Source organism: Choloepus didactylus, chromosome 12 (genome assembly GCF_015220235.1).
Source record: "Choloepus didactylus isolate mChoDid1 chromosome 12, mChoDid1.pri, whole genome shotgun sequence".
NCBI classification, from domain to species: Eukaryota; Metazoa; Chordata; class Mammalia; order Pilosa; family Megalonychidae; genus Choloepus; species Choloepus didactylus.
Window position 1 is genome coordinate 78,399,473 of NC_051318.1, and position 23,272 is coordinate 78,422,744.

A 23,272-nucleotide genomic window follows, 5' to 3' on the forward strand; every position below is an offset into this window, starting at 1 on the left:
ATCATTCTAGTATTACTTCAATGCCTCACGGGCCCTGTATTTCTTATTGTAACAAATTAATTTACCTTTTCCTAGCATTCAAGGCTGTCCAATTACCTGGCCATATTTTGCCTAACTGGCATTCTCTCTCCTTATTCTCCAGCATGAATCCTTTGGTTATATAAGCTGCTGCATTTAGTTTTCACCAAACATATATATCATGGCTATGGTTTTATCTTGTTTTCCCAACATAAATCACTGCCTCACCTCACAACAGTTACCCAAATTTGCTCCATTATTCAAAACTCAGGTTATGAAATATAGAGCGCTCTCTGAACCCTTGTGTTCATTATGCCACAAAATACAACATTGTGCTGGTTTGAATATATTATATCTCCCAGAAAAAGCCACATTCTTTGATGCAATCTTGTGGGGGCAGACTTATTTGCCTTGATTAGATTAGAATCCTTTGAATGTTTCCATGGAGATGTGATTTAATCAACTGTGGACAAGACCTTTGATTGGATAATTTCCACTGAGGTGTTACCCCAAGTTAGGGTAGGTCTGAATTAAATTACTGAAGCCATATAAATGAGCTGACAAACAGAAGGAGCTCAGAGCAACTGAGTGTGACATTTTGAAGAGAAGCTGCAGCTAAGAGAGGACAAAACGCCCCAAGAGCAACATTTTGGAGAACACCATTTTGAAACGCAACCTAGGAGCAAGGAGACGTCAGCCACGTGCCTTCCGAGCTAACAGAGGTTTTTCGGATGCCGATGGCCATCCTTCAGTGAAGGTACCTCACTGGTGATGCTTTACACCTTGGACATTTTATGGCCTTAAGACCAACTTTGTAACCAAATAAACCTCCTTTATAAAAGCCAATCCATTTCTGGTGTTTCGCTTAACAGCAGTGTTAGCAAACTGGAACACTGACCTCTTTTTTTTTTTTTTTGGCGTAACTACATTCTTCCTAACCAGATTTTAGTTGTTTAGAAACAATGTTTTTGTTTTAAATTTTACTCATAGTCATATAATCCTAGATTTCTTAATACTGTAACACTTATTCAAAACAGATAATTATTAACTGATTGTAGAAAGACCACTAAGGAACAAATATAAATAGTGAAAAAATATATTCTTAGAATTTTTCCATTTTACATAATTAGGCAATACGAATGCTTTGATTTAAGGAAACCCTGATGTTCAAATATTTCAATGGAAATTAGAAAACTCATAAATTAATTGATCATTCTTTAGAATAATCACTATAGAAACTTTAAATAATTAAGTATCAGAATGTGTTAAAAAATATTTTAATTAAAATAATTAAATTTTCTGATAACCTCAAATTTGCCTTTTGCAATGTAAATATTTTTCTTCTTAAAATTCCAACTGAGAAAATACATTGTGTGTTTTATCATAATTGTGTAGCATAAGCTCACTAAGAGAATGTAAGAAATGATTTTGCTATTTCATTTGGCTTGAATACATTTTTTAAATAAAAAAGAACCCCATTTTATTTAAAAAATGCCATTTTCATAGAAGAGCAGTTTCTGCTTCTAATAAGTATTACAAAAAATTTAATTTGAACTTTTCTATAAATTTTCTACCTCCAATAATGCTTTTTCTTGTACAAGGCATACCAGATATCTTGTTACAGCTGCTTTTCCTTTCCTAAGAAAAGTACGGTATCTTGAAGACAAACCATTTCTAAGATTAGTGAAAAAATAATATTTTTAAAAACTTTAAAGGTGGATCACCTACAATTACCTTGAAGAAGCCAAAAATTAAAAAGCAGTTGACACTAAAATAGCTATTCCAAATATCTGTGTTTAAACAATTTTAAAAACTGTTTATTTTGTAAAAATGCACCTCTAGCCCAAAGAAACTACGTTTTAAAAATCTTTTGGTCAAAAAAATTACAAAAAATCCTTTCAGTTCAACCTAGTAAAAGAGATATCTGGAAATTATTCCACATTATTAAGTCTGTCTTAATAAAGTTCAGATTCTAAAGCATTTCTGAGGCACTGTGTTCCAGAAGACAAGTGTGCTACTGCTGGCATTGCTTTATACATGAAGCATCCAAGCCCGGCTCCAGATGAGTCCCAAGAGACACCTTCTGATGCTGCTAGGACTGTGAGAGCAGAGTCAGACATGGGCTCCCAGGGCTGCATGGAACTTCATGAGACAGTGTACCAACTGCTGGAATTTGGGTCTCTCCTCTGGATCTAAGGCCCAGCAACAGGCCATCACAGCAAATAGTTCATCAGGATAGTTGACTGGCTGGGCTATTCAGTAACCATCTTTCAGGTATGCAGTCATCTCAAAGAGACTGATGTCCATATAAGGTGTTTGGGCCCAGAGTCATGAGCTTCCACGATGTCACTCCAAAGGCCCACCCATCACTAGTGCTGGAAAAGTCATTATTAACTAGACTTTCAAGAGCCACCCATCCAACTGGCCTGTCTTCATTGTCCCTTAGAGAGTGATAGTCCATAGGGAACAAGTCTCTGGAGAGGGCACTGTCTGTGACTTTAACTTGAAGCCTATCATCAATGACACAATTCCTAGCAGCTAAGATATTTGTGGATGACTTCCATTCTGGCCAGAAGGCTCATTCCACATGCCATCTGAATGGCCAGGTGTACTAGGTCCTGTTGAGAAATTGCCTGAGGATTATTAGCCTCTACTAATTTGCATTGCCTTAAGAACAATTTAAGATTCCAATTCATGTAAAGCAATATCACCACAGGCTTTTCTCCTTCTTCAATACACACATGAGTAATAGGAAGATTTCTGTGATGAAGACCTTGCAGCTTACAACTTTCAGTGAGTATCATTGTCACCTGAATCTCAGAAGCCTGACCTTTATTTTTACAAATGCTTGCTTTTCTTTATTCGGATCTTCCTCATCTATTATAATCCCATGGAAAATATGCCCAAAAGTACCTTCCTGGAGTACATCTTTTAGAGTTCTCCTCTCATGGATATTGTTATATCTTTCACCTTGGCTTTGGCCTCCATAAGAGTGACACATTTTAGGTGGCTGTTCTCTATCCACAAAATAGTATAACTGGTAATGGGAGCTGCATTGCTGGGTGTGGCAGCTCAGATACTGAGTCCTCTGGTGGGTGGTTGAGACAGCCCTTGGGAACTACTGCTGGCACTGATGCTGTCATCCAGTTCAATCCTTTTCACACCATGAAAGTGCAAAAACAGCTAATATTATTGCTACAAGAAATATTACTGCACAGCAAACCCCTACAATGATATAAGGCACACATGTAGAAGCAGTTGGATGTGAATGTACAGGATCATAGTTCTATTGTTTTTTTCCAAGGCTGAAATTTTTCCTTCAAGTTTTTCTGTAACACATTTTCCTTCATTTAAAATTTAAGACTGTAATATTTTTTGAAGAATTTACTGTCAAGCTGAGTTGCATTAGAAACATAACCTCGGAATCTACTTTGCCACAGTACAGGAAAGCTCGACCCGAAACACTGATAGAGTGCGTGGAACTTCTCCCAGAACAGAAAAGTTGACCTGGGGCATGTCCATAGCTACAAACTAGTCTACTTCAAATTTCAACTCATTTTCAACCTTGGACTTTGCCTGCCAAGTGAAGTGCAGGAAATTTGTCTCACTGGATACTAACAGGTTAAAGGACAAAGCGTAGTGACTAATTAGGCCATTTCTCACATAAGAAAGTTCTGCACTAAGACTTATGAGCCGGTGAACCTCGTCCTCGCTCAGTTGTAGGCTCACGCTGGGCCCCACAGCGGCGGGCGACAACGCAGGGGCCACGGGGTAGGCGCCGCCGAGGCGGGCGCAGGCAGTAGCCGCAGCAGCGCAAGCATGCCCAAGACTATATGACCTGACAATGGCAAAATCAAGATTCACCTCCATATTATTTAACTCCAGAATTTTCTCTGATGTGTATCCTTTGAAACAGGCATTATTAACGAAGGATTGAAGTTTTAGAAGATTGAATTATTTGCCCTAAGTCAAAAACAAAATGGAAATATTTGAAAGCTTAAAACCAAATCTAAATAAAGAATTTTCCCACTGTATTTATTAGCTCAATGTAAAGATGGTATTATATTATAAATTAATGGGCATCCTAAGCTACTGGCCTGATTGGGATGCAGCTGCTGACATATTGTGGCCAGGTACTAGAGAACAACTAAGAAGACAGACAGTGAAAAGGCAGGGAGAAAACAAAACAAAAATAGTTAAATTGCCTCTTCTGCCTTGATGAACTGCATTTTTCACTGTTACTAATTTAAAGAAAATGAACAATGTAACTTCAGAAATGAACTGACTACACACACACAATCACATTCACAAGCACAAACACACACTCAACACCTGATCGTGTATAGGCTGAGAATAAATGCTTCTGAAGTCCTGATGGGTCCTCCCAGCTACATCCTGTGTCCCTGCATCGCCTGAGCACTAAAGGAACAGCTTTGTTGCACATGAATCTGGGGCCATAGATCGTATACCTAAATCCCCCTAAGCATATTTATCAATCCCAGTATCTAAGGATTTAGATGTTTAGAATTCTGTTGTATTTTGCAGTTTTGATGTTCTCATGATAATACATGGTAGAATCAGAGTAACTAGCAGTAGGAAACAGCCTCACTTTTAAGTTCAAACTTCACGCTTTTTCCTAATTTAGAGGATGCTTATACTTCAAGAGTCCTTAGTTTACAGGACCTTGTAGAGTTTCCAGAGACCATTCATTTGGCCTGATTGTTATAATTATCCACCAGAATTTCTAATAATATATTTCCTAATTTCTCTTTTAATTTTTCTCGGCTATATTAATTTGAATACTGGTTTGGCTCTTGTAACAAGTACCCAATAGTGATGGCTTAAACAAGATAGAACTCTAAGTCTCTCTCCTATAACAGACTGATTACAAGCAGTGACTTCCTGGAGCCAGGAACCCAGACTCTTTCCATCTTTTTGTTCTACCATCTTCAGCATAAAGCTTCCATTTCTCAGTCTAAGAAGGCTACTCCTGCTTCTGCTAATATCTCCACAAACTTGCAGGGAGGAAACTGAGGGCAAGACCACTTCTCTGGAACAGCACCATTTGCTAAGGTCAGTAGAGTGTACTCAGACTGGGCATCCACATCCTCCAGCAGAAGTTAAGAGCCCCAGAATGCTCTGAAGAGGGACCACATGCTTCAGTCGGAGAGTATCAACTGAAGCTGTAATCATCATACAGCTATGCACATCACTTTTTATGACCCCATATTCCACTATTTGCTACCTCCTCAAACCTTGCCACTTTGCCCAGCCTAAGCAAAATGTTTTCAGTCTTCAGCATTCTCTGAAGACATTCCCTTCACTTTCTTATTTAATAGGAACATGGCTCTCAGGTAATGTCATGCTTGAAACCCATAAAGGCATTGACCCTATTGGGGACTGAATCATGGACCCCACAAAAGACATGTTCAAGTCTTAATCCACGTTCCTGTGTGTGTGAACCCATTTGTAAACAGGGCCTTAGCCACTGTTATTATCAGTTAAGGTGTGGACTCATTTATGAATTAGATCTTTGAAGCTCCTATTGTGGTGTGCCCAAACAAAATCAGAGAAGACCTAAATCTGTGTGACTAGAGGCCTCATGAAGAAAGGAAATTTGGACACATCAGTCGGTAGAAAACAGATACCAGAAGAAGCCAGAAGTTGCCAGAGGGGAAAGAGAGGGAGAGGGGGCAGGGTAGGGGGGAAGGGAGAAAGGGCAGGGGGAAGGGGGAAGAGTGCGCATGAGAGAGAGAGAGAGAGATAGCTGCGCAACAGAGGACTGCCATCACCAAGAATGCTGGCCACTCGGAAAAAGCATCGCCTTGCCAACATCTTGATTTTGGACTTCTGCCCTCCAAACTGTGAGCCAAAATATTCTTGTTTAAGCCACTGCATTGTGTGGTATTTGTCATAGCAGCCCTGGAAAACTTAAACAGACCCTGACACTTTTTTTGCTAATTTCAACTCTCTTCTAGATCGCTCCACCTCTTTTTTTTTCCAAGATTTTAACTTAGTCACACTATGCAAACATTATTCCTATTGTATTTGGGAAAATTACATTAGGTATATGATTCTTCCAATGGCCCAGACTTTCTTTTCCTCGCTTCTTCTCTTCAAATAATCTTGTCACCATCCTATCTCTGCAACTCACTCTTACGGATCTACTCCCTGCCTAATCATTAACACTAGCAGTGATCTCTCTTTGAACTCAATTGCAGACACTCTGCTTTCCTGCCATCTCCAGTCTCCCTTTGACTCTATTATTTGCCCAAATTGCATAATTCCTGACCCCACTGGTAGCTATAATTCATTTATCCCACCACCTTTTCACTCTTCTCCATGCTCCCCATCCTGCTGCAACATGTTCTCAGTATCCCCCTACCAAGCTATAATCCATGGTCAAATATGTTAGCCACTCCCTTTCATGCAATTTCACTACCCTTATTTGAAAGGCCCCTTTGAGGGACTGGGGGAAAATGTGGAAATATTAAACTTCCACCTGGGGAATTACTGATAATCTCACAAGCACTGAGGACTACTAATTTAGAAGGACAAGCCCTCAATCTTGGCTCTTGCTCTTATGAAACTTGTTACTGCAAAGGAGAGGCTAAGCCTACTTACAATTGTGCCTAAGAGTCACCCCCAGAGAACCACTTTTGTTGCTCAGATGTGGCCTCTGTCTCTAAGCCAACTCTGCAGCTAAACTCACTGCCCTCCTCTCTACGTGGGACATGACTCCCAGGGGTGTAAGTCTCCCTGGCAACGTGGGACATGACTCATGGGTATGAGTCATGCCAGGTCCATCATGGTATTGAGAAAGCCTTCTTGACCAAAAGGGGGAAGAGAAATGAAACAAAATAAAGTTCTGGTGGCAAGAGATTTCAAATGGGGTCAAGAGGCCATTCTGGAGGTTATTCTCATGTGCTATATAAATATCCCTTTTCAGTTTTTAGTGTGTTAGAATAACTAGAAGGAAATACCTGAAACTTGAACTGCAACCCAGTAGTCTTGATTCTTGAAGACAATTGCATAACTAGGTAGCTTACATGGTGTGACTATGTGCTTGTGAAAACCTTGTGGCTCACACTTTGTTTATCCAGTGTATGGACAGATGAATAGAAAAATAGGGACAAAAAAGTAAATGAATAATAAAGGAGGCTGAAAGGATGGGATATTTGGGGTGTTCTTTTTTCCTTTTATTTTAATTTTTTTTCTTTTTTTTTTTTTGGAGTAATGAAAATGTTCAAAAATTATGGTGATAAATATACAACTATATGATGATATGGTGAACATATATGATTGTACGTTTTGGACCACTGCACGGTATGTGACTATATATATATCTCAATAAAATTGCAGGAAAAAAAAATTTACTACCTTTGTTCCTCTCTGGCTTCTTTATACTCAGTTGGCTAAACTACAACCCTATTATTTCTAATTTGCAGCCTTCTCCATGCCTTCGCCCCTGCAGCTAATAGCGTGATGCAAAACTCACACACCCATACTGATTAATTTTTGGTAAATCATTGTCACCAACCACATGCAGTCAGGTATTGATACTGCCAAAGTCCCTCAGTTTTTTACTCTTCTTTTCAATTATTCTGAACAAACCTATTCATTCTGCTCCCTCATGCTCATTCTGATAAAACAACTTTGCTTCTTATTTCATTTGCATATAAACAAACAAACATTTAGACAATGTAATAAAAATAACACTGACAGTAGCAACATCTTCTATAAGCATCATCTAAGCATTCGTATTGCTATATACCTTTGTCAAACCTGAAATTATCAGACTTTTTAATTTTGCCACTTCAATGGGTGTATAATCACTTTGTGATTTTTGTTTGCATTCCCGTGATTACTTTTCCTAATCTAATTGTTCATTTCACTTTGTGTGTATGTGATTGACTACCCAGGCATTTTTTTTTTATCTTCATTTTATTGAGATATATTCACATACCACGCAGTCATACAAAACAAATCGTACTTTCGATTGTTTACAGTACCATTACCTAGTTGTACCTTCATCACCTAAATCAATCCCTGACAACTTCATTAGCACACACACAAAAATAACAAGAATAATAATTAGAGTGAAAAAGAGCAATTGAAGTAAAAAAAGAACACTGGGTACCTTTGTCTGTTTGTTTCCTTCCCCTATTTTTCTACTCATCCATCCATAAACTAGACAAAGTGGAGTGTGGTCCTTATGGCTTTCCCAATCCCATTGTCACCCCTCATAAGCTACATTTTTATACAACTGTCTTCGAGATTCATGGGTTCTGGGTTGTAGTTTGATAGTTTCAGGTATCCACCACCAGCTACCCCAATTCTTTAGAACCTAAAAAGGGTTGTCTAAAGTGTGCGTAAGAGTGCCCACCAGAGTGACCTCTCGGCTCCTTTTGGAATCTCTCTGCCACTGAAGCTTATTTCATTTCCTTTCACATCCCCCTTTTCGTCAAGAAGATGTTCTCCGTCCCACGATGCCGGGTCTACATTCCTCCCCGGGAGTCATATTCCACGTTGCCAGGGAGATTCACTCCCCTGGGTGTCCGATCCCACGTAGGGGGGAGGGCAGTGATTTCACCTTTCAAGTTGGCTTAGCCAGAGAGAGAGGGCCACATCTGAGCAACAAAGAGGCATTCGGGAGGAGGCTCTTAGGCACAACCATAGGGAGGCCTAGCCTCTCCTTTGCAGCAACCGTCTTCCCAAGGGTAAAACTTATGGTAGAGGGCTCAACCCATCAAACCACCAGTCCCCTATGTCTGTGGTCATGTTAGCAACCATGGAGGTGGGGTAGGCCAATACCCCTGCATTCTCCACAGGCTCCTCAAGGGGGCACTACATCTTTTTTTTTTCCTTGTTTTCTTTTTTTTTTTTTAACTTTCCCTTCTTTTTTAAATCAACTGTATGAAAAAAAAGTTAAAAAGAAAACAAACATACAATAAACGAACATTTCAAGGAGACCATAACAAGGGAGTAAGAAAAAGACAACTAACCTAAGATAAGTGCTTAACTTCCAACATGTTCCTACTTTACCCCAAGAAAGTTACATAATATAGCAACATTTCTGTGAACTTGTTCCTACTATATCCATCAGAAATTAACAGACCATAGTCATTCCTGGGCATCCCCAGAACATTAAATAGCTTATCTGTTCTTCTTGGATTATTATTACCCCTTCCTTAATTGCTCTCTATTGCTAGTTCCCCTACATTCTACATTATAAACCATTTGTTTTACATTTTTCAAAGTTCACATTAGTGGTAGCATATAATATTGCTCTTTCTGTGCCTGGCTTATTTCACTCAGCATTATGTCTTCAAGGTTCATCCATGTAGTCATATGTTTCACGAGATCATTCCTTCTTACTGCCGCGTAGTATTCCATCGTGTGTATATACCACATTTTATTTATCCACTCATCTGTTGAAGGACATTTGGGTTGTTTCCATCTCTTGGCAATTGTGAATAATGCTGCTATGAACATTGGTGTGCAGATATCTGTTCGTGTCACTGCTATCGGACCTTCCGGGTATATACAGAGAAGTGCAATCGCTGGATCGAATGGTAACTCTATATCTAGTTTTCTAAGGAACTGCCAGACTGACTTCCAGAGTGGCGGAACCATTATACAGTCCCACCAACAATGAATAAGAGTTCCAATTTCTCCACATCCCCTCCAGCATTTGTAGTTTCCTGTTTGTTTAATGGCAGCCATTCTAACCGGTGTGAGATGGTATCTCATTGTGGTCTTAATTTGCATCTCTCTAATAGCTAGTGAAGCTGAACATTTTTTCATGTGTTTCTTGGCCATTTGTATTTCCTCTTCAGAGAACTGTCTTTTCATATCTTTTGCCCATTTTATAATTGGGCTGTCTGTACTATTGTCATTGAGTTGTAGGATTTCTTTATATATGCAAGATATCAGTCTTTTGTCAGATACATGGTTTCCAAAAATTTTTTCCCATTGAGTTGGCTGCCTCTTTACCTTTTTGAGAAATTCCTTTGAGGTGCAGAAATTTCTAAGCGTGAGGAGTTCCCATTTATCTATTTTCTCTTTTGTTGCTTGTGCTTTGGGTGTAAAGTCTAGGAAGTGGCCGCCTAATACAAGGTCATGAAGATGTTTTCCTACATTATCTTCTAGGAGTTTTATGGTACTTTCTTTTATATTGAGATCTTTGGTCCATTTTGAGTTAATTTTTGTGTAGGGGGTGAGGTAGGGGTCCTCTTTCATTCTTTTGGATATGGATATCCAACTCTCCCAGACCCATTTGTTGAAAAGACCATTATGGCTCAGTTCAGTGACTTTGGGGGCCTTATCAAAGATCAGTTGGCCATAGATCTGAGGGTCTATCTCTGAATTCTCAATTCGATTCCATTGATCTATATGTCTATCTTTGTGCCAGTACCATGCTGTTTTGGCAACTGTGGCTTTACAATAAGCTTCAAAGTCAGGGAGTGTAAGTCCTCCCACTTCGTTTTTCTTTTTTAGAGTGTCTTTAGCAATTCGAGGCATCTTCCCTTTCCAAATAAATTTGATAACTAGCTTTTCCAAGTCTGCAAAGTAGGTTGTTGGAATTTTGATTGGGATTGCATTGAATCTGTAGATGACTTTGGGTAGAATTGACATCTTCATGACATTTAGCCTTCCTATCCATGAACATGGAATATTTTTCCATCTTTTAAGGTCCCCTTCTATTTCTTTTAGTAGAGTTATGTAGTTTTCTTTGTATAGGTCTTTTACATCTTTGGTTAAGTTTATTCCTAGGTACTTGATTTGTTTAGTTGCTATTGAAAATGGTATCTTTTTCTTGAGTGTCTCTTCAGTTTGTTCATTTCTAGCATATAGAAACATTACTGATTTATGTGCATTGATCTTGTATCCCGCTACTTTGCTAAATTTGTTTATTAGCTCTAGTAGCTGTATCGTCGATTTCTCAGGGTTTTCTAAATATAAGATCATATCATCTGCAAACAATGACAGTTTTACTTCTTCTTTTCCAATTTGGATGCCTTTTATTTCTTTGTCTTGCCGGATCGCCCTGGCTAGCACTTCCAGCACAATGTTGAATAACAGTGGTGACAGCGGGCATCCTTGTCTTGTTCCTGATCTTAGAGGGAAGGCTTTCAGTCTCTCACCATTGAGTACTATGCTGGCTGTGGGTTTTTCATGTATGCTCTTTATCATGTTGAGGAAGTTTCCTTCAATTCCTACCTTTTGAAGTGTTTTTATCAAAAACGGATGTTGGATTTTGTCAAATGCTTTTTCAGCATCTATTGAGATGATCAATTGATTTTTCCCTTTTGACTTGTTAATGTGTTGTAATACATTGATTGATTTTCTTATGTTGAACCATCCTTGCATGCCTGGAATGAACCCCACTTGGTAACGTTGTATGATTTTTTTAATGTGTCTTTGGATTCGATTTGCAAGTATTTTGTTGAGGATTTTTGCATCTATATTCATTAGGGAGATTGGCCGGTAATTTTCCTTTTTTGTAGCATCTTTGCCTGGTTTTGGTATTAAATTGATGTTAGCTTCATAAAATGAGTTAGGTAGTGTTCCATTTTCTTCAATGTTTTGAAAGAGTTTGAGTAAGACTGGTGTCAGTTCTTTCTGGAAAGTTTGGTAGAACTCCCCTGTGAAGCCATCTGGCCCTGGGCATTTACGTGTGGGAAGGTTTTTGATGACTGATTGAATCTCTTTGCTTGTGATGGGTTGGCTGAGGTCTTCTATTTCTTCTCTGGTCAGTCTAGGTTGTTCATATGTTTCCAGGAAATTGTCCATTTCCTCTACGTTATCCAGTTTGTTGCCATACAGTTGTTCATAGTATCCTCTTATAATTTTTTTAATTTCTTCAGGATCTGCAGTTATGTCACCTTTTTCATTCATTATTTTGTTTATATGGGTCTTCTCTCTTTTTGATTTTGCCAGTCTAGCTAGGGGCTTGCCAATCTTGTTGATCTTCTCAAAGAACCAACTTTTGGTGATATTTATCCTCTCTATTGTTTTTTTGTTCTCTATGTCATTTATTTCTGCTTTAATCCTTGTTATTTCTTTTCTTGTATTTGGTTTAAGATTGGTTTGCTGTTCATTTTCTAGCTTCTTCAGTTGATCCATTAGTTCTTTGATTTTGGCTCTTTCTTCCTTTTTAATATATGTGTTTAGTGCTATAAATTTCCCCCTTAGCACTGCTTTTGCTGCATCCCATAGGTTTTGGTATGTTGTGTTCTCATTTTCATTCGTCTCTATATATTTAGCAATTTCTCTTGCTATTCCTTCTTTAACCCACTGATTGTTTAGGAGTGTGTTGTTTAACCTCCAGGTATTTGTGAATTTTCTAAGTCTCTGATGGTTATTGACTTCTAATTGTATTCCATCGTGGTCAGAGAATGTGCTTTGAATAATTTCAATCTTTTTAAATTTATTGAGGCTTGTTTTATGTCCCAGCATATGATCTATTCTGGAGAAAGTTCCATGAGCACTAGAAAAGTATGTGTATCCTGGTGATTTGGGATGCAATGTCCTGTATATGTCTGTTAAATCTAATTCATTTATCAGATTGTTTAGGTTTTCAATTTCCTTATTGGTCTTCTGTCTGGCTGATCTATCTATAGGAGACAGTGATGTGTCAAAGTCTCCCACAATTATTGTGGAAACATCAATTGCTTCCTTTAGTTTTGCCAGTGTTTCTCTCATGTATTTTGTGGCACCTTGACTGGGTGCATAGACATTTACGATTGTTATTTCTTCTTGCTGAATTGCCCCTTTTATTAGTATGTAGTGGCCTTCTTTGTCTCTCAAAACATCCCTGCATTTGAAGTCTATTTTATCTGAGATTAATATTGCTACACCTGCTTTCTTTTGGCTGTAGCTTGCATGAAATATTTTTTTCCATCCTTTCACTTTCAGTTTCTTTGTGTCCCTGTGTCTAAGATGAGTCTCTTGTATGCAACATATTAATGGTTCATTTTTTTTGATCCATTCTGCGAATCTATATATTTTAATTGGGGAGTTTAATCCATTTACATTCAACGTTATAACCATGAAGGCATTTCTTGAATCAGCCATCTTATCTTTTGGTTTATGTTTGCCCTATTTTTCCCCTCTGTCTATTAATATCCTTTATTGTACCCATACCGAATCTCTTTAGTACTGAACCTTTCTCCAAGTCTCTCTGTCCTTTCTTTGTTTCTCTGTCTGTAGGGCTCCTTTTAGTATCTCCAGTAGGGCAGGTCTCTTGTTAGCAAATTCTCTCAGCATTTGTTTGTCTGTGAAAAATTTAAGCTCTCCCTCAAATTTGAAGGAGAGCTTTGCTGGATAAAGTATTCTTGGCTGGAAATTTTTCTCACTCAAAATTTTAAATATATCGTGCCACTGCCTTCTCGCCTCCATGGTGGCTGCTGAGTAGTCACTACTTAGTCTTATGCTGTTTCCTTTGTATGTGGTCAATTGCTTTTCTCTTGCTGCTTTCAGAACTTGCTCCTTCTCTTCTGTGTTTGACAGTGTGATCAGTATATGTCTCGAAGTGTGTTTATTTGTATTTATTCTATTTGGAGTTCGCTGAGCATTTATGATTTGTGTATTTATGTTGTTTAGAAGATTTGGGAAGTTTTCCCCAACAATTTCTTTGAATACTCTTCCTAGACCTTTACCCTTTTCTTCCCCTTCTGGGACACCAATGAGTCTTATATTTGGACATTTCATATTATCTATCATATCCCTGAGGTCCATTTCGATTTTTTCAATTTTTTTCCCCATTCTTTCTTTTATGCTTTCATTTTCCATTCTGTCATCTTCCAGGTCACTGATTCGTTGTTCAACTTCCTCTAGTCTTGTACTATGAGTGTCCAGAATCTTTTTAATTTGGTCAACAGTTTCTTTAATTTCCATAAGATCATCCATTTTTTTATTTAGTCTTGCAATGTCTTCTTTATGCTCTTCTAGGGTCTTCTTGATTTCCTTCATATCCCATACTATGGTCTCATTGTTCATCTTTAGTTCTTTGAGTAGCTGCTCTAGGTGCTGTGTCTCTTCTGATCTTTTGATTTGGGTGCTTGCGCTTGGGTTTTCCATATCGTCTGGTTTTTTCATATGCTTTATAATTTTCTGTTGTTTTTGGCCTCGTGGCATTTGCTGAACTTGATAGGGTTCTTTTATGATTTGTAGACCAATTGAAGTCCTTATCTCTAATTGATTAGATCTACAGCTTCGTGGAGTACACTTTCTCTAACTAAGCAGAAGGTGGCGTCCACAAGCCACCTGTTCTCCACAAGCCAGTTTTCCCCTGCTTAGCCTTTTTGGTGAGTGGGGGAGTGAGTCTTGTGGGGTCCAATTGGTGTACCAAGCTTGTGTGTGTATTTGGTATTGCCTGCCCTGTATATGGGGCGTGTTTCTGGGCAGTCGGGGGGGGGGGGTGGCCCTAACAATCAAATCTCCCTGGTGATCCTAGAGTTTTAAAGCTGCTGCAATAGTCTAATCCTTCAGTTCAGTCCTGCCACAGTTTGTCTCTGCCACTGACCCACAAGTCCTTGGTATTGGCGTATGGCTCCTGAGATTTGCAAGTGGGCCCCTCTTCCAGGCTGTGCACCCCGGGTCCTCTGTTGAGGGATGACTGTGCTATGTCACAGGTGAGTGCCGTCCCCCCAGGGCAGTTCTGGGCTGGTGGGCTGTGTAGGGAGGCTCCCAGTCTGCTGAAATGATGGCTGAATGGGGCTTTGTTAATTCACACTGCTACACCTTCCCAACTCTGGGACAATCAGCTGAGGTTGCAGGGAAGGCTAATGTCCACGCCCAGTTTTGTGGTGTGTGCCTGTTATTTGAAGCACTTCCGTCACACTGGGTTGTCTGGGGCAGCTCTGGGCTATGGGGCTGGCAATGAGCAGGAGTGTTTCCTGTCCACCAGGATGATGGCTGTGAGCGGACACCCCCCTTTTCTTGGGAAGTTGTGGTGTTTAGTGAATTTTCTCAGCCACTGGATTATTGCCTTTTGTCTCAGAGCTCTCTTAGTTCTGCTCTTGACTTGACCTGCCCAAATTGCAAGTCTTTGAAGCTTTCTGTATTGGGCTTCTTAGAGTAATTGTTTTAGAAAAAGAAAAATGGATTAAAAAAAAAGAAAAGGGCCCTCCTCAGAGATCTAATGGGCCATTGAAATGCTAAGAGACAAAGCAGCCAGGGCCATTAAGGAAAGGTCCACAGGGCAGAGAGATCAGCTTTTCTTCGGGATTTGCATATGCGCCTCAGGGCCTGGGCTCTGCCCTTCCCCTTTCTATGTTCACCAGAACTCCAAAAATCCTCCGCTTTTATTTTGGAGTTTTTCGTGTTGTTTTTTTTTCCTATGCCTGTCTCCTCTCTGCTGGGCTGGCTGCTCTCAGATTCTCTGGTGTCTGGTCTCAGTCTATCTATGGTTGGAGTTTGGATCAGTAGAATGAGTTTCCGATAAGGGCTGCCACTGCAGTTCTCCCTTCTCCTTCCCGGAGCTGACAGCCCCTCCTCCCACGGGACCAAGCCTGGCAGGGAGGGGCGCGGGTCCCCTGGCCGCAAAAACTTACAGATTTCGCTGATCTCAGCAGTTCCGCATTTTCATGAGTGTTGTATGAAGTATGCCCAAAGTCAGATTGCTCTGTGGTGTCCAGTCCACGCAGTTCCTGGCTTTCTACCTACTTTCCTGGAGGAGTAACTAAAACATACAGCTCACCAGTCAGCCATCTTGCCTCGCCTTCTATCCAGGCATTTTGATCAATTTTATTCGGTTATCTGATTTTTATCAATTTGTAGAATTATTTATATATTTTGGATATTATTTTAAGCCATCTATGTCACAAATGATTTAGTCCACTTTTCAGTTTATATACATGTTTTTTTTTCTTTAAATTGACACAGATTTTAATTTTAATACAACAAAACTTATTCACCTTTACCTTCATGGTTAGTAGTTTATATGTACTGTTTAAGAAAATATTTCCTGAGAAGTCATGAATATAATCTGATACATTAACTTTTTTTTTAGCAAAACTGTATTAAAATACATAGCTTCATGAGATGGATGGAACTATCTCTTTTTTTATGAATTCATGAAAGAAAATTTTTATAATTGTACTATTAACTATACTCCATCATTTGTAATATGTTTGTGCTGTACAATTTTGTTTTACTTTTTAATTTTTATTCTAGGCACATATATATGACCTAAAATTTCCTCTTTTAACCACATCCATATAAATAATTCAGTGCTGTTAATTATACTCACAATGTTGTGCTAACATCACCACCATCCATTTCCAAAACTTTACAATCAACCCAAATAGAAATTCTGTACAATTTAAGCATTAACTCCCCACATTCCCTACCCTCAACCCAGCCCCTGGTAACCTATATTCTAGAGTTGCACTCTATGAGTTTGCTTATTCTAATTATTTTGTATCAGTGAGATCATGCAATATTTGTCCTTTTGTGTCTGGTTTATTTCACTCAATGTAATGTCTTCAACGTTCATCCATGTATGCATGAATAAGACCTCTATTCCTTTTTTAATGCTGAATAATATTTCATTGTATGTAAATACAACATTTTGTTTATCCATTCATCAGTTGATGGTCACTTGGGTTGCTTCCATCCTTTGGCAAATCTGAATAATGTCAGTCTGAATATTGGTGTGCAAATGTCTGTTCAAGTCCCTGCTTTCAATTCTTTTGAATATATTCTTGGAAGTGGGATCACAGATCATATGGTATTTCTATATTTAGTTTTCTAAGGAATCGCCATAGTATTTTCCACAGTGGTTGCACCATTTAACATTCCCACCAATGAATGAGTGTTCCTATTTGTCCACATCCTCTCCTCACTTGCTATTTTTCAATTTTTAAAAAATAGTAGCCATTCTTGTGGCTGTGAACTGGTATCTCATTTTGGTTTTGATTTGCATTTCCCTAATGGCTAATGATGTTGAGCATACTTTCATGTGCTTTTTGGCCATTTGTATATCCTCTTTGGAGAAATGTCTATTCAAGTCTTTTGACTATTTTTAAATTGGGTTGTTTTTCTTTTTGTTGTTGAGTTGCAGGATTTCTTTATAAACTCTAGCTATTAAAACCTTATCAGATATGTGGTTTCTAAGTATTTTCTCCCATTCTGTAAGTTGTCTTTTTACTTTCATGATGAAGTCATTTGATGAACAAAAGTTTTTAATTTTGATGTAGTTCCATTTATCTATATTTTCTTTTGCTGAAATTGTGCTTTAGGGGTTAAAGCATAAGAAAACAGTGCCTAAGACAAGATACTGAAGATGCTTCCCTACAGTTTCTTCTAGGTGTTTTATATTCCTGGTTCTTATATTTAGGTCTTGGATCCATTTTGAGTAAATTTTTGTGTATATCTTATATAACTTTTCCATTTGGATATTCAGTTTTCCCTGGAAAACTCTTAAACAACCTTGGGTATCAGTGTCACACAAAAAGGCATAGGAAATATGCCTTGGCTCTCTTGGTTGTAGAATATCAAAATGTGCTCAAATAGCCCTATATCCACCAGATAAACTACAGTTGACTTCAATAACCTTGAGTAAGTTACAACATCGTAGGATGAGATAATAATGGGTTTGTCCTCCACAGTGATTTTTAGAGTCACATGCAGCAAATAATTATCAAAACATCTGGGTGGTTAAAATTATACTGTGTCTTTAAGGTCATAACCTTCTGCTCCGAAATAGGGTGTTACAGAAACTGTCTTGGCTTACGATGAAACTCTTGCTGCCAGTTGCCCACTTGATTTTGTTTCAGAAGCTCCATGATCTCCTAATACCCAATTGGCTTTCCACTCATGGTGCCATTGTTCATCCTATCAGGATGGTGAGGGTGGCCGGCCCCAGCAAGCCAATTCATCCTATCAGGATGGTGAGGGTGGCCGGCCCCAGCAAGCCAATTCCATGGCTGCTGCCACTAGCCAAGGCCATCCCCAGCTCTGCTTCCCACATCAAGCTTACTTTCCAGTCCCTTCTCCCAAAGCAGCCAGACCTCACCATTGCAAGAGAAATGACCCCTATTAGATCTATCTAGAGCTATATTTCTTCATTTTCAAATATTTTTGAAGTTTTCAGTTGCCTTTATTGTTTCCTGGCTTTATTGTATCTAGGAATATACCAGGGATGACTTTAAACCAATTTTATACTAAGGGTTCCTGGTCTACACAGTCTTTCCATAATGGATGTAAATGCAGTGGCTAACTAATTGTGCCCTAAGGGTATGCGGGGACTCTGTATTTTCTGCATGATTTTTCTGTAAATCTACAACCTCTCTAATGAAAAAAAAAAAGCAAGTGATATAGAATTGAGGAGAACATCATTGTAAAGATCAGAGAGCTTTGAATCTACTCTTATTTGCCTTTTATTGCCAAAGTTAATTATTTATTAAAAGCATCTCACTTTAAGGTTTGCTTTTTGATTAGTTGATTTGTTTTGTTTTTTGTTGAAGTGGGTAGCTATGAAAATATTTTTATATAACTCAGTCTAACATGTCTCACCAGAAAATCAAATTAGGGGAACACATTTTTAATGCTATGGACTGTTAACTATTTAAGAATTCCATATTTTTTAAACTTATATTTAGACTAGAAAGATAGGACAGAAAACACATGGATTCCTTAGTCCTAGAGTTCTTTTTCTCTATTGAAACACATACAGAAAGCTTCTCATATATTTCAAATATTCCTCTTTCCTTTTCTACTATGTATCTCTCTATGCATTTATACATACATACATACATACATACATACGTACATCTACTTGATTATGTACTGTACTCATTAGTCAATGAGAAATGATATCTTTGTGTGATAACATTTTCTTTCTTAATATAGAAACACTAATTTTTGCAAGGTCCACCAGGGACTTTGGCTCTGCCCTTCACTGATATACCAGCCTTCATCCATGCATTCACTAAGCACTGATTGAGGATCTATCGTGTACTGAAGGCTGGGAAGACAAAGATGAAGGAAAAAACAATCTCATTTCAAAAAAGGAAAAAACGTCTTACAGAGGACAAAGTCTAGCATGTAAATGAGTTATTCTTTCTGGTTAATGATAAAATAAATTAATTCATCAGGTATATAAACATATAAAGGAGACATTGATGAACTCTTCAATCAGTGTCAAAAAGAAAGACACGATTGACATAACCTTTGATGGGTAGTTGGACTTCACCAAATGAAAGAAATGGGAAATAGGGCATTCTAGGACCTTGCGGTGAAATAGCCAATGATAAATATTTGAATGAAAAACTTCATATGGAGAAAAATCATACTGGGGAAAGAGGGAGTAAAAACAATGCTCCTTAATCTATTTAACATCCTGTATGTGGGGGATATGAAAACATTCTTTTCATTAGATTTTAGACATATGGATGTTTTTAATGAATAAGTTCTAAGAATAATTTACGTCTTTCAAACTGAAAGAGTAAATGAAGTCACCTCTATAGACCACTGTAGACTCTGAGCCAAGTTCTGCTCTTGGATTGGTTCCCAGAACTGCCATTGATTTCAGTAGGAGCTGCACGCACAAATCTCGGCATTGAAACTAGCTGATGGACAGGATGTTATTACAAACAGCAAATCTGTAAAATGTTTCAAATATCAGTAACAGCCAAAAGGGAAAAAATAATGGCAGTTAATCAAATGTCAAAGCAACATCATGTAGAGCCAGTTTTGTTCCCAGAAAAGTACATGTGGTTCTTTGTGACTGTGTCAAGCTTCATCATCTCAAGACAAAAATACGTGACCTTCTAATACTCACAGCAGAGCCTTAACCAAATGGCAGACCAGTACAATCTTTGGAAAAAAAAAATCAAGGGAAAAAACATATACATTTATAAGTCTCGAAAATATGAAACAATGGAAAAGAAAAATCAATGTATAAAATTGTTTGAGAAAAGGAACATTTAGATGAATACCTACAGTTCAGAAACACAGAGAGACCTCTTCAGGATGTAAATCAGTTATGTCCTCTCCTCTTTTGGTATTCTTTAGTGGACTCTCATTCCTCTTACAATAGAAACCAAATATCTTAACATGAAACTCAAGGCTATGCACAGTCTGGCTCCCACCTATCTCTATAGCCTCCTCTTCCATGCTTCTCATGCTCATACTCTCTGCTCCAGTCCCACAATTGTATTCGGTTTCTCATACTCCCTTGCACTTAAGGCCCATTACATTAACCATTCTCCCTTCCTGAAATCTCTTTCCTTTCCTCTTAAACTAATTCCTATTCTTCCTTTAGCTCAAACATCACTTCTTCAAGTAAGTTAACCAAATCAATTTCTCATTATCAAACTCATAGAAATATATTCCTTTATATTTTCCCTGTCTGACCACTAAGCTGTATGCTCCATTTAAAGACCATACATATTTTTTTCATAATTTTATCTCTAGTGCCTAGCACTATGCCTTGTACATAAGTAAAAATCCTCAATATATATATTTTTTGAGTGAGAGAATGGGTAAAGGAGATATCAAGGCAAATTTTAATAGAAATTGCCATAATAAGGCTGAATTACTTTAAAAACAGAGAACAGAGAATACAATTTTCTCTACATAAATTTTGACCCCAAATCATTATTCCGTCTCTTTTTTTCATAGAAGGGGAAGCCATCTAGGCCCCTCTCCAATAAATGTGATTCCCAATGACAGATGTCTTTGATGAAAGTACTACCACTAGGTCTTTACTATTTAATAAAATCACTCAGTGTAGAATAGACCAGATTGTCTATGTGGCTAGAGACTGCAGTCATTCTATAAGTGACTTTCCAGAAGCAGATTAAATACATGAAAAAGTTTAAATTTCTAGAATATGTTCTAAGTTACCTTAGTATAGAAAGGAAAATAAACTTTATTATTTGTAATATTTTTGATTCCCAGATCACCAAACACTAAAAATGAGCACTAAAACAAACAAAGCAAGAATAAATTCTGCAAGGAAAAATTTCAAAATATTCTAGAAGCTCATGATTAACTGAGATACTGCTGTGCCGGCACAGTGGGGATGCTGATAGTGAATTCCAATCCTGGAAAGACTCAGAAAAATTATAAAAATTGTTAGCATCTCAGTATTAACAAAATCTTTGAAACAATGTTCTGTGTCGGCTTACAAATGTCAGTAGTTAAGAAACATAAAGATACTTATTATTAACATCAGGAGCCTTGTGTTATGGGAGTCTTAGGCCTTGAAGTGTAATTAACAGAAGAGAATTAACTTCCACCATCAAAATAAAGTAAGGCACAGAAGGAGAACAAGGAAAAGTCTAAAAACAGCTGTAAAAGACAAACAGTATTAGCCCAGAGACACCTAAAAACAGTGACAATAGCCCTTCAATCAGTGGCAGGAAAATTGAACCATCTTTTCCCAGAAACTAAACTTATCCAAGTGTTCTAGGCCTTTGTAGATTCATCAGTGGACCAAGCACAAAATGTAACATACATAGGAGTAACAAGAAAATACATAAGTAGGAGGGTACTGTATGTTACAGTCATATCTTCAAAATCACTTACTAATGATACACCTTTGAAAGGAGTTCTATCATACACAAAAATCCAAATGTCTCAGAATCAGTTACTGTAAGAAATATATCCTAGTATGTCAAAACCTATAAAAGAAATCAATATGATAATGAGACAATACATAACAATAATATACTGTGTCTCTTTATATACGTAGGTATTTAAAAATTATCTGATAGGCTGAGAGACTAAGTAATTTACTCAACCAAGGTATCAGGGCTAGTAATTGGTAGAACCAGTTTTTTAACTTAATTTGACTCTAAAGTCCATATTTTTAGGGCAGTGTTCCATAGATATTACTGAAGAAAAATAAATGAAAGTCCAGGATATGTACTTGTATCTATAGAAAATATACTTGTGGATAAAAAAAAAGATTTGGTTTTTCTAAAAGATACACATTTTTCCATATTTTTAATTATATTTAAGCAGAGTCGACCCATGAGAGATAAACCACAGCTATATTCCTAGTATTTTCAGATCCCAATTCCTATCATTTAAAACCTACACTTTTCTGTAGCCTGTGCTTCATTTATTTTTGTACTCTACTCAGCCCTCACCACAGCCTTGTTTACACTTAGGCATATAATGCCTGTACTTTGAATTCATATAATTTAAAAACTTCTGCTTATAACTAGGTACTAAGTAGTAAGCACTTTTCGGTGCCCAACCAGAATTCATCTTCTATTCCTCCTTCCTTTTTGGACACTGATTATTGAGTAGGGGTGAGAGGTAGGGTTCACATCTTCCCCATGCAAGGACATCTCACTACATGCTCAGATGCATGGTAACATCTCTTAAATTAGATTAAATCATTCATGTTAATCCCACTACCTTTGTATGCAATTATTTCAGAAATCCAAACATCAGAGAATTATGCAGATGATAACTATTAATTGTCCAAAGGTGACACAATCACATAGTAGGACAAGGTTTTCCCTCCATGTTTAGGAGATACATTTTTCTCCTCTTCTTATTAGACTTGACCAAGGACCCCTAGGACTGTTGGCTGTCATCTTGTGACCACCCTGGAAACCATTCTAAAGACTAAGCTAACTTAGGTAGGGCTGGCTTAAGAGAATCCACAGAGGAACAGAGCTGGAGACACGACTATCCTGCTCCATGAGTCCACCCTACCTCTTGTTACATTTAGAAATGTTTCCTATTTTTAAGTCAGTTTGAATCAGGGATTTTGATATTTCTCCTTAAGAGCATCTTAATGGATATATAATATAATATCTATCCCATGGATATTATAATAACCATTATATAATTATATACATTATATAATGTATATTTAATTCTGGATATATAATATCAATCCCATGGATATTATAATATCCATTACATAATTATATATATTACATGTAAGTATATATAATTTTATATAATTATATATGTATAAGTATATATAATATATAATGTATATATAATCGGTTAATAAAATATAAGCTAGATTTTTGGATGGATCTCTTATCCTAGATGTAGGTCCAACTAAACTGCATAATAAAATCTTTTCTCTGACATCATTTTAGTTTTCACTCCAGAAAAAGAAATTTAAATAATAATTGTGCTGCAGCTGTTGGTCCTAACTGAATAGTTTGATATAAGCATTATATTGTAATTATTAAAATTATTTAGAAAAATAGACGTAATGATACCTTGAGGTACAGCAAAGCAAACACAATTGTCAAAAGGAGAAATT

The 23,272-nt window shown here is 37.6% G+C and overlaps 1 pseudogene; it reads right to left on the reverse strand.

The window, feature by feature from the left end:
* Positions 1 to 2,130: 2,130 nt before the first annotated feature.
* LOC119507332 lies at positions 2,131 to 3,839 on the reverse strand (annotated as a pseudogene).
* Positions 3,840 to 23,272: the final 19,433 nt, after the last annotated feature.